Consider the following 10,802-nt stretch of genomic DNA (forward strand, 5'->3'; position numbering starts at 1 on the left):
AATATTTTCTTGGCATTCTTTGGGCCCCTTGGTACCAATTGAGCATCGTTGCAACGCCACAGCCTACCTGAGTATTGTTGCTGACCATGTCCATCCCTTTATGACCACAATGTACCCAAAATCTGATGGCTACTTTCAGCAGGATAATGCGCCATGTCATAAAGCTAGAATCATCTCAGACTGGTTTCTTGAACATGACAATGAGTTCACTGTACTCCAATGGCCTCCACAGTCACCAGATCTCAATCCAATAGAGCATCTTTGGGATGTGGTTGAACGGGAGATTCGCATCATGGATGTGCAGCCGACAAATCTGCGGCAACTGTGTGATGCCATCATGTCAATATGGACCAAAATCTCTGAGGAATGCTTCCAGCATCTTGTTGAATCTATGCCACGAAGAATTGAGGCAGTTCTGAAGGCAAAAGGGGGTCCAACACGTTACTGGCATGGTGTACCTAATAAAGTGGCCGGTGAGTGTATATGTATATATATATATATATATATATATATATATATATATATATATATAGTCACTACAATGGTTGTTAACTCTTTACCCATTTGTAAGGTGCTGAGCTTGGTGGGAGCACCAAGATCCCCACATCCTTTTTTTCTTATATTGCGGAATTTCTTCCCAAGGAAAATAAGTAATAAAGAATGCTAATATGATCCCTTAATAATGTTATGTCAATAATAAGGGCCATCTAATTAGATGTTCGATACCCTGGGTAAAAGAGAGCTGATCTGCTACTTCGGTGCTTGCTTACAGAGCCTATTAGACAGCTCGATGATTATGCGGCAAGGGCTGCATGGACATTATAAATGTTATATAGTATAGTATACAGTTATATAGTAAATAATAACAAAGTACCTGTCCATGCTCCTCCTGTTTCCCACTGGCCGGAGACTGATTAAATGAGTGGAGTGTCAATTCAGAGACAGAGGTGTAGAAGCTTCAGTGAATGATTGGCTACAGAAAATAATAAAGTATATACTTACCTGGCAGGGGAGATACTAAGATCAATAAAGTGGTTCTCCCAGGGTGAGGCTTATCCGTTGCACTCCGGGTGTGCTGACCCCTGCGATTTCCCCAAATGCGGGAAACTCGAATGTATAATTTGTGGTAGTGGGGGACTGCATTTGTGCTTTCCACTGGAAAAAAAAAAAAGAAAAGAAAAAAGTATATACAGGAGAACTGCAGAGCTGGTCTCTGAAGTGACAGGCCGCTCGGCCAATCACTGAGCGGTCTGTCACTTCAGATACCAGCTGTGCAGTTCTTGTGTCGGCTGTGGTCAGAGGGCAGAAGCCAGGAAGACACCAGGGATCATGAACAAGTATATATTCTTTATTATTTTACACTGAAGGCAAGTGTAATTTCCCCATCTAAGGCAGCATTCACACGTTCCATGTTCCGCAAGGAACACAGATGTGGAATGCCTTTAACGGAGTGTGTCCCCCTGCCTGGGCAGCATCTGTAATAAGATGCTGGGAGTAGTGGAACTGTATACATATGCGCCGTGCTGTAATAACAGCATCACGTTGTTGCTTCATTACAGCGCTGTGGATATGCATACAGTTCCACTACTCCCAGCATCTATCAGAGATGCTGATTGGGTGTGTGTGTGTGTGTGTGTGTGTGTGTGTGTGTGGAGGGGGGGGGGGGCGACTCCATTTCAGGCATCCCACATTCGTGTTCTGTGCGGAACATGGAACGTGTGGATGCGGCCTAGGAGAGGGCAATCCCCCTCCCCAAAGTGATTATGGGTCCATTTACACAGAAAGATTTGAAGCCAAAGCCAGAAACAGACAATAAACAGAGATCAGGTCATAAAGGAAAGCCTGAGATTTCTCCTCTTTTCACATCTATTCCTGGCTTCGGCTTTAAATCTTTGGCAGATAATCTGTCAGATAATCTTTCTGTGTAAATGGACTTAAGAAAGACCATTCATACAGGTTTTCTGCAATAGAGACACAACCAGATAAGACTTGAATGTTACAATGGTACAATGGTCTATATTGCACATGTGAACAGCCTTTGAATCTTATGAAACTTTCAGTATTAAGTGACTGGAGAAGCATAAACATGGGATCTACAGTACTATCTTGGTACTACTATAAGGGCAATAAAAACTGTGCTGTTTAAAAGGAATATACCAAAATGCCTGGCATTATTTTATAGTCACAATATATGTAGTTATTACACACACACAAAAACGTATTTAGCTATTGTATTGATGCTGGTAGGGCTGGTAGTGTTACATGTTTCCTCACTGGTTTGTCCATCTCTGTGCACATTGATGTACTATACGGGCACTGATAAATGATTATGTGATCAGGACATTTACATGAGCACCACTATTTTATGGGTATTTTTAATGAAAGGAATTCATAGATAAGAGCTGTGTTGGCAGACACAAAGGCCCAGATTTATCAAAGGGTATACAATTTAGTATGGTGCAAACTGTTGACAGCAACCAATCACAGCTCGGCTTCCAGCTCTGGTAAATGATAGAGTAGCTGTAGTTGGTTGCTGTGGGCAGTTTACACCAGTGTACACCTTTTGATAAATCACCCCCAAACATTTGTGAGAAAAAAAAGAATTTATCTTATGAAACATAAAGATGCGAGTATCTAGAGAGAGCGCTTCATATTTGGAGGGCTTAGATTTGAAATAAATCGGCTACCTTGTTTATCCAGACCAGGTTATTTATAGAATGATACCAAACCCACACTTGTATGGTTCTGGCAAATATTCAAGAATGGTTTCAGTCAAATCCTTAACCAAATCCGTATCCTGTTAAAAGCTTACAGGGTACACTGAAAGTGATTAGTAGGCTTACAGAATTAAAGGAAAAGAGTTCCTTGTCTCCGTATTTAACTACTTCCATTTATATGCAAGACAGATTTATTTTTATTTTTACCATTTATACTTATTGTAGGTGGTGATGTTTTATTAATCGTCCATTCCTGCATTTACTAGGGACTGATAAAGGCAATGACACCCAATACATACTTGTAACTAAAGTCTGTAATCTCACAGAGCATATGTATCCTATAGTTCAACGGCCAATAATGTCAGAGAAATGATGCCGGTGCATCCAGCAATGTTTTAATGCTACCGTCCACAGTGTCTTAAGCCTCTATTACACGAGAGGAGCAAACGAGCGCTGTCGATGCTCACTTGCTCCTCGTTCCCTGCTCGCTGCCTGTTACGGCCGCGACGGCGTCCCGTGTTCCGTGCCGCCGCCGCGACCTCCTCCTGCCCCACGCAGCCGCCGGGGTCCTTGTGCAGGGACCCGGCGCTGCTGCTAGTTCGGCCCCTGGGGGCGCCTCACCTCTCCTCCGCTCCTGTCTCTATCTGTGCCGGCCGGCGCGCGCGTCCCCGCCTCCTAGGGCGTGCGCCGGCTGTCTCAGATTTAAAGGGGCAGTGAGCTCCTAATTGGTCCACATGTCAATCACTCCCCTATAAGTTCCAGCCCTGCCCCACTACAGGTGTTGGAGCCTCTACATGCTTCCCATAGCGTTTGGTCCAGCCCCCTGTTGTTCCTGATTCCTATCCGCTACCTGGTCCCAAGTCCCTGTTCCTGGTTCCTGCTCCCCTGTCACTCCATTGCTCCTGTGTTCAGCCGGTCACCTGCGGTTACGCCTACAGACCTCTGCCAGCACTATCTCCTGCCTACTGCTCCTGCCACGCCTCGCCTGCCGTCACTAGCAACCAAGCCAGGGGTAGCGACCTGGGGGTCGCCTGCCGCAGCAAGTCCATCCCGCCTTGTGGCGGGCTCTGGTGAAAACCAGCGGCCCCTTAGACTCCGCTCCCTGGTGAGGTTAGTGCCATCGCTGGTGACGGTCCAGTGGATCCACTACTCCAGGCGTTACACTGCCGCCGCTATTACACGCGTCTGCAGCGAGCAGGTCATGGGGGAGGCGCTGCGTGGAGGCTGTCTCGGTGATCGCTAGATTTTTCGACCCAAAATCCTTTGGTGAACAACCCCAAAACATCTTTGAACCTCCACCATCTTTGACTGTAGGTAGATGTAGGTGTTCTTTTCTTTGTAGGCCTCATTCCGTTTTCACTAAACAGTAGAATGAATAGGTTTACCAAAAAGCTGTATCATGGTTTTATCTATTCATAAGATATTTTACTAGAAGGATTTTGGCTTATTTACATACATTTTGTCAAACTGCAATCTAGCTTTCTATGTCTCTGTGTCAGTTCCCCTGTCTCCCGCCATATTGTTTTAATTCATTCAACACTGAACTTTGGAACTTGATCGGGGCTGCTTATCTACCATCCGGACTATCATACATTTCATCATTAACTTTTCTCCACATCCAGGGAAATTAGCTGCAGTGCCATGAGTTATAAACTTCTTACAATTATGTTGCGCACCGTGAACAAAGGAACCTCAAGATCTCTGGGGATGGACTTATATCCTTGAGAGTGATATTTTTCACCGTTTTGGTTTTTAAAGGGAACCAATCACGTTAAAAATGGCTATTAAGCTAAGGAAGTGTGCTAATAAATCATTCAGCACCCTTCCCATACATGTCCTTATATCCCCCATCCCTGCAAGTGAAATCTTAATCTTACTTTTAAACATTGGTGCGCTGTATGGTAATCTGCCCTAAGTAGTCACCTGGGTGGTGGGCTGTGGGCAGGTAGTCACGGTCCCCTGGGCGGTTTGGCGATGTAATCACACCTCTGGGCAGGAGGGGTGTGATTCAAACTCCAGTGAAGCTGTGACGTACTCCAGAGGCGTGCAGTAGCGTCCGGTGGCATGCGTGCCAACGTCGGTGCGCCACCGGACGCTACAGCACACCTCTGGAGGACGTCACAGCTTCAATGGAGTTTGAATCCCGCCCAGAGGGGCGATATTACATTGCCGAACCGCCCAGGGGAAGGTGACTACCTTCCCACAGCCCACCGCCCAGATGACTACTTGCCAGTGATTACCATACAGGGCGCCAATTGTATAAAAGTAAGATTATAAGTTTTCATTTGCAGAGACGGGGATATAAGGACCTGTATGGGAAGTGTGCTGAATGATTTATTAGCAAACTTCCTGAGCTGAAAAGCCTTTTTTAACTTGATTGGTTCCCCAGACAGTTCTTTCCGCCATGCTTAGCATGGCACACATAGACACAATACAAAAATTAAGGTTGGGTTCACGCTGTGTTTTTATAGACCCTTAAAAGGGGTTATCCAGCGCTACAAAAACATGGCCACTTTCCCCCTACTGATGTCTCCAGATTGGGTGGGGTTTTGAAACTCAGTTCCAATGAAGTAAATGGAGCTTAATTGCAAACTGCACCTGAACTGGAGACAACAGTAGGGTGAAAAGTGGCCATGTTTTTGTAGCGCTGGATAACCCCTTCAACGTATCCTCTCTATGGGGGAAAAAAAATGGATCAAGACACATCCATTTTTTTTAGCGGACACAAAAACGAGGTCGACCCCATTTTGTGTACATTTAAATAAAAGGATGTGTTTTGATTGTTTTTTTTTAAAATAATGGAATTCAATAGAAAAACGGATGCACACAAATGAAAAAATATTTTTCAAAAATGTAAATGGCAATTCATTCTCATTGGAGTTGTTGAAAAAAGCCAAGCACTATTCTTTTGTATACTGCTAGACTATAGATGATGTTTCAGATTTATTACACAGAGAAGCACGTTTCAACAGTCTGGGGGCATTATATCCACAATATGGGGGTTGGGGGGGGGGGGCATTATATTTGTATTTTTGTGTTTGTTTTTTTTAAATAATTCTGGTATGGTGACACCACTAATTCCCTCTGTTCCTGTCTGCTATGTCCCGAAAACATACTTTGATAATCTCCCACACTGTATGTACATTAGGGCAAACTGGTAATTTGGGCAGTCTGTCCGTCCAAACTAGTCTTGGTCGTTGGACTTATCCAATGCAGTAATAACGCCTCTCTGGGTGTGATTACAGGACTGTATATTTGCTGCGTCAGAGAGAGGCAGCCTAGATGCTCCTTACCGCTTCCATGTCTGTATTCTGGTGGACATGTGCAGTACAGCATTGTCCTATCCCCGCTGTACTGTGCATGTCGGAAGATATACAGACGTGGGAGTGATTAGGAGGATCGGATCCGGGCCTGTCACCCTCTGACAGCTCTGTAATCACACCCAGAGAGGACAGAACATCACATAACACTGCAGCCACCAGCCCCCCATCCCTGCTGAACAGGGCCGTCTTAACAGTATTATGGGCCCCTGGGCAGAGGTGCGAATTGGCCCCCCCCCCCAACCGCCACCATCAAATCCCCCACATCTTTGCATATAGTGCCCCCCATAGTAGCCAATCCCCCCATAGTAGCCAATCCCCCCCATATAGTGCCCCCCATAGTAGCCAATCCCCCCATATAGTGCCCCCCATAGTAGCCAGTGCCCCTCATAGTAGCCAGTGCCCCTCATAGTAGCCAGTGCCCCCCATAGTAGCCAGTGCCCCCCATAGTAGCCAGTGCCCCCCATAGTAGCCAGTGCCCCTCACAATAGCCAGTGCCCCCATAGTAGCCAGTGTCCCCCATAGTAGCCAGTAACCCCATAGTAGCCAGTGCCCCCCATAGTAGTCAGTGCCCCTCATAGTAGCCAGTGCCCCTCATAGTAGCCAGTGCCCCCCATAGTAGCCAGTGCCCCCCATAGTAGCCAGTGCCCCACAATAGCCAGTGCCCCCCACAGTAGCCAGTGCCCCCATAGTAGCCAGTGCCCCCCCATAGTAGCCAGTGCCCCCCATAGTAGCCAGTGCCCCCACAATAGCCAGTGCCCCCATAGTAGCCAGTGCCCCTCACAGTAGCCAGTGCCCCCATAGTAGCCAGTGTCCCCCATAGTGGCCAGTGCCCCCCATAGTAGCCAGTGTCCCCCATAGTAGCCAGTGTCCCCCATAGTAGCCAGTGCCCCCATAGTAGCCAGTGCCCCCCATAGTAGCCAGTGCCCCCCCACAGTAGCCAGTGGCCCCCATAGTAGCCAGTGCCCCCCATAGTAGCCAGTGCCCCCATAGTAGCCAGTGCCCCCCATAGTAGCCAGTGCCCCCATAGTAGCCAGTGCCCCCCATAGTAGCCAGTGCCCCCATAGTAGCCAGTGCCCCCCATAGTAGCCAGTGCCCCCATAGTAGCCAGTGCCCCCACATAGTAGCCAGTGCCCCCATAGTAGCCAGTGCCCCCCCCCATAGTAGCCAGTGCCCCCCATAGTAGCCAGTGCCCCCCAAAACAACAAACCAGTTACTCACCCGTCCGGCAGGCCCCAGCAGCTCCTCTCCCGGCAGCGCGCACTCCCGACATCCTCCGGCACAGGCAGCGGGGTACAGAGAGACTGCCTGTGCCGGAAGTGACCTGCTGCATGACACATCCAGGACACAGGCAGCGTCTCTGTACCCCGCTGCCTGTGCCGGAGGATGTCGGGAGTGGCGCGCTGCCGGGAGAGGAGCTGCTGGGGCCGCCGGACGGGTGAGTTCCTGGACTGCCCGCCCCTTCTATCGCCGCTTAGCTGAGTCTATCAGAAGCCCAGGAAAGTGCTGCTCATTGCACTTTCCTGGGCTTCTGATCGGCTGTCAGCTGAGAAGCCATAGAAGGGGCGGGCGGAGGGGGTCGCTCAGGGCCGCTCACTATGCATATGCATAGTGAGCGGCAATAGAGGGGGCGGGCGGGACGGCTTCCGTGCGGTGCTCGGCACTGCTTGGGAGCCGTCTTTGCTTTATAGGACGCACTTAGTTTTATAAGTGGGTCTTATAAAGCTAAAAATACAGGTCACAGAGGGCAGGGGCCCCCTAGGACGCAAGGGCCCCCGGGCAGCCGCCTACCCTGCCCAATGGATAAGACGGCCCTGCTGCTGAACATCACATAACAGTACAGCCATCAGCCCTGTCCCTGCAGAACATTACGTAACAGTACAGTCACAGCCCTCTTATGCTTTGAGAACATTAATTTATAGTACAGCCAAAGCCCCTTGTCCCTGCAGAACATGGCATAACAGTCACAGCACCACTATCTGTGCAGAACATCGCATAAGTCACAGCCCCTATCCCTGCAGAACATGACATTACAGTACAGCCACAGACCCCTGTCCTTGCAGAACATTGCATAAAAGTACAGCCACACACACCCTGCAGAACAGTGCATAAAAGTAGAGCCACAGACCTCTGTCCCTGCAGAACATTGCATAGCAGTACAGCCAGCCCCGTCTCTACAGAAGACTGCATAAAACACACAGCCACATATTCAGTGGTCTAGAGGAACAGGGGTAACAGTACAGCCACACCCCTATCCCTGAAGAACATTGCACCCAGTGGTTACAGACCCCTGTCCCTGCAGAGCATTGCATAAAAGTACAGCTACTGCCACATATCCCTTTTACTCTGGAACATTGCACCCAGACAGTTATTACAGGCAGACTCTGTTCCTGAAGAACATTGCAGACCAGTACAGCCGGACTCCTGTCCCTGAAGAACAGTACAGCTGGACAGCTGTCCCTGCAGAACATTGCAGAACAGTACAGTCAGACGCCTGCCCCTGCAGAACAGTACAGCCATACACCTGTCCCTACAGAACAGTACAGTCTGACCCCTGTCCCTGCAGAGAGGTACACTCAGACAGTGGGCAGCTTCTGCTGATCACATTCCAATGCACAGAAACCTTGGGAAAAGAAATACCTGATGTACAGACACACAAGCACACAGCACACACTGACTCCACGGATAACATAGCCGGGGAACACAGCTGACTGATTGGAATTTTTTCACTGATCTCCCTTTGGCTCAGTGATTGTTGTGTTTAGTTGGTCTATTTTTCATTTCCCCCATTAGCCAGAATCCTGCTCCACACTGACGAGGGGCAAATACCCCGAAACAGCTGTCTGTGGATGGATGACTAGCCTTGGCAAGCCCTAGTTATGTCGCAATACTCACAGCAGAGTTAGACTTTGACACAAAAGGGGCCACCCTGGTATTTTCCTATTTATGTTCCAATACTCACAACCGAGTGGGACTACATATCAGGGTGGTTTCTTTTTATTCCTGCTGGGAGGCACCCCTTGGTAACAGGCTTCTTTCCCTGGAGGGGATTCCCATGTTTTGAGGCTATTCCCATGTTTTGAGACTTGCAACTGAGGCTCCTTTTTTGCAAACAGTTGTTACAGACATTTAACATTGTACCCAGACAGTAGATACAGCCAGAACCCTCTCCCTGCAGAATATTGCATAACAGTACAGCCGGACTCCTGTCCCTGCAGAACAGTGCAGAACAGTACAGCCAGATCCCTGTCCCTGCAGAACATTGCATACCAGTGAGGTGACACCCGGATTATGTTGTAGCGGTGGGACGGCCGGTCACTTGCTAGATGGAAGTGTGATGCCACTCCTTGGGGTACAGCCGGACCTTAACCCCTTAAAGACAGAGCCTGAAATGGCCTTAATGACAGACAAATTTTATGAATATGACCAGTGTCACTTTATTCATTAATAACTTCGGGAAGCTTTTACCTATCCGGCTGATTCTGAGATTGTTTCTCGTGACATATTGTACTTTACATTTCTGGTAAATTGGAGTCGATACTTATAACAAATCTTTATGGAAAAAAAACCCAAATAAGGTGAAAAATTGTGAGAAAATGCATTTTTCCAACTTTGAAACTTTTTTGCTTATACAGAAAGTGGTTATACCACATAAATTATATATTAAATAGCATTAGCAACATGTCTACTTTATGTTGGCGGCATTTATTAAACTATATTTCATTTTTTTTAGACAATAGAAAGCGTAAAACATAAGCAAACATAAAACAAAAAAATGTGACGTGAAAGTGAAAATTTTAATTTTTTCACTTTCACGGCACATATGTGCCCGTCATTCAGGGGTACATATCCTCACTGCACCCCTTGTTAGATTCCTTGAGGGGTGTAGTTTTCAGATAGGGGTCACTTGTGGGGGGTTTCCAGTGTTTTGGCAGCACCAGGGCTCTGTAAATGCGACATGGCGTCAGGGCCGATTCTGGCTTTCCCGCCGCCTGAGGCAAACCTCAGGTGGCCGGCCCCCTCACTGGCCGCCCCCCCCCCCCCCCCCCCCCCCCCCCGCGCACGTCCGTAACGACCCGAATACCGCCGCCAACACCGGCATCCGCCACCCCCCCTGCTGACCACACTCACCCCCCGCCGTCCCGATCGCCGCCCCGAACGCCTGAACGCGACCTCTGCCGACCCCTGGCACTCACCACAGCCTGGAGGAAGATGAGAGCTGCTGGGTGACGTCACTGGAGCCCGGCGGGACATGGGGGACATCCGTGAGTGTGGGCGGCTGGACGGCTGCCTGCGGGACATGTGAGCGGCTGCGGGGCTGCTGTCATTTTAGTTAAGTGAAACTTAACTAAATGACAGAAGGGGGAACATTTTGCCGCCCCCTGCAGGACCGCAGAATCTGCCGCCTGAGGCGGAATGCTCATTCCGCCTCATGGCAGAAGCATGCCATGGCAGAAGCATGGCGTTCATCATCCATTCTGGCCAAATCCAACCTCCAAAATCCAAATGGCGCTCCTTCCCTTCGGAGGCTTGCCCTGCACCCACATTGCGGTTTATGTCCACATGTGGGGTATTTACAGACTTGGGGGAAATTGCTCTACACATTTTGTGGCTTTTTTTTCTCTTTTAACCCCTTGTGAAATGATAAATTCAAGGCTAGACCAACATTATAGTGTAAAAAATGTAATATTTCATTTTCACGCCACATTGTTCCACATTTGTACCCGTCACCAGTGGGGTCCATATGCTCACTACACCCCTTGTT

At 48.4% G+C, this 10,802-nt stretch overlaps 1 non-coding gene across 1 annotated transcript; it reads left to right on the forward strand.

Moving 5' to 3' along the window:
- The first annotated feature begins 994 nt into the window (after nt 1-994).
- On the forward strand, nt 995-1,158 carry LOC138785074 (U1 spliceosomal RNA). The gene has a single exon (XR_011362049.1). It is a non-coding gene; the product is annotated as a U1 spliceosomal RNA (small nuclear RNA).
- The last annotated feature ends 9,644 nt before the right edge of the window (nt 1,159-10,802 follow it).

This window comes from Dendropsophus ebraccatus, chromosome 2, assembly GCF_027789765.1.
Source record: "Dendropsophus ebraccatus isolate aDenEbr1 chromosome 2, aDenEbr1.pat, whole genome shotgun sequence".
Taxonomy (NCBI): Eukaryota; Metazoa; Chordata; class Amphibia; order Anura; family Hylidae; genus Dendropsophus; species Dendropsophus ebraccatus.